Raw genomic sequence first — 1491 nt, 5'->3', positions numbered from 1 at the left:
TGGTACAGATCCTTGGTGATAGCAGGCGCTGGTTCAAACAGTTTGGCTCCTGAGCCCCTTGTGAAAGACCTGGATTGAGTTGCTGGCTTCATCTAGTGCAGCCTTGGCCACCACAGGTACATGGAGAATGAACCAGCAGATGGGAGTTATCTGCCTTCCTATCTCTTAATAATGAAACGTTTTGGTTAATGATAGGATCGAACGAGAACATACTACATAATCCTTTTCACTAGGAACCTCAATACCAGTGTTTAAAAATGTCATCTCCTGGTGCCGGAACCATGGCATAGTAGGTTAAGTCTCTGCCTGCAGGAATGGCATCTCATATGGGTACCAGTTTGTATCCCGGCTCCTCCACTATTGAATCAGCTCCCTGCTAATGTTTTCTGGAAAGCAATGGGAAGATGGTTCAAGACCTTGGGTCCCAGGGGAAGCTCCTAGCTCCTGGTTTTGGACCAACCAAGCTCTAGCCATTGTGGCCACTGGGGGTGTGAATCAGTGAATGTAGGATTTCTCTCTTTCCTTCTCTGTAAATGTGCCTTTCAAACATAAACAAACATCTTCTAAAAAATGCTATCTCCTTAAGGAGGTTTGATACTGTTTTATTACTATAACTTAAATAAATTTTATCAAAAACAATTTTAGTCACAATATGATAATAGCAAAGCAGTGGAATTAACACTAAAAACTGTTTCTGGACCAAGACCTAGTCAAACTGAAGTTCCAGCTCTTGCTATCTTTACATTTAATAAGTTATTTTATGTTATTAAAAGATTTATATTATTTAAAAGGCAGAATGATGTGAGGCGGGAAGGCAGGCAATAGGAGAGAGTGAGACCTTCCACTCACTGGTTCACTCTCCAACTGGCTGCAACAATTGGAGCTGGTCGTCCTCACGGGTGGCAGGGGCCCAGGCACTTGGACCATCATCAGCTGCCTGCCCAGGCACATTAGCAGAGAGCTGGACTGGAAGCAGAGCAGCTAGAACTCATATTGGCTGATATGAGATGCTGGTTTTGCAGGTGATGGCTGGCCCAGGAAGTCATTTATCATGAATAAATGTTCACATACAGTTGTAAACATGCAATGTTTGGACTCTTGAGTTCTCAACATGGTGACTGATACTCCTTAGATGTTAACTTTACCATTTGAGTTTCCAAAACAAATACATTTTCCAGCTGTACTGAACATCTTGAACTTTGGTTAGTTAGCATGTAATAAACCCCAGTGCTAACTAGAGCCTCCTTCCAACAGAGAGAGAGGAGGACAGTCCCTTTCCCTGCTCCTTCCTGGGGCTCTGACATAACTAGTGCTACAAATAATCCTGCAGAGTCCTGGCAGCCTGCTCCCACAGCAATGTCGGGGGGAGGGGGTGCCAGCTACACATTCCCCATTCAGCAAACTCTTTTTCTTGTTAAGTCAATGTTCTATAGTTTCTAAACAAAAATCCTAGCTGGTATATTTTTTAAAAAGTAACACATTAGAAGAACA

Source organism: Ochotona curzoniae, unplaced genomic scaffold (assembly GCF_017591425.1).
Source record: "Ochotona curzoniae isolate NIBS_2020 unplaced genomic scaffold, NIBS_Ocur_1.0 contig_2318, whole genome shotgun sequence".
Classification (NCBI taxonomy): Eukaryota; Metazoa; Chordata; class Mammalia; order Lagomorpha; family Ochotonidae; genus Ochotona; species Ochotona curzoniae.
This window is presented reverse-complemented; position numbering follows the sequence as displayed.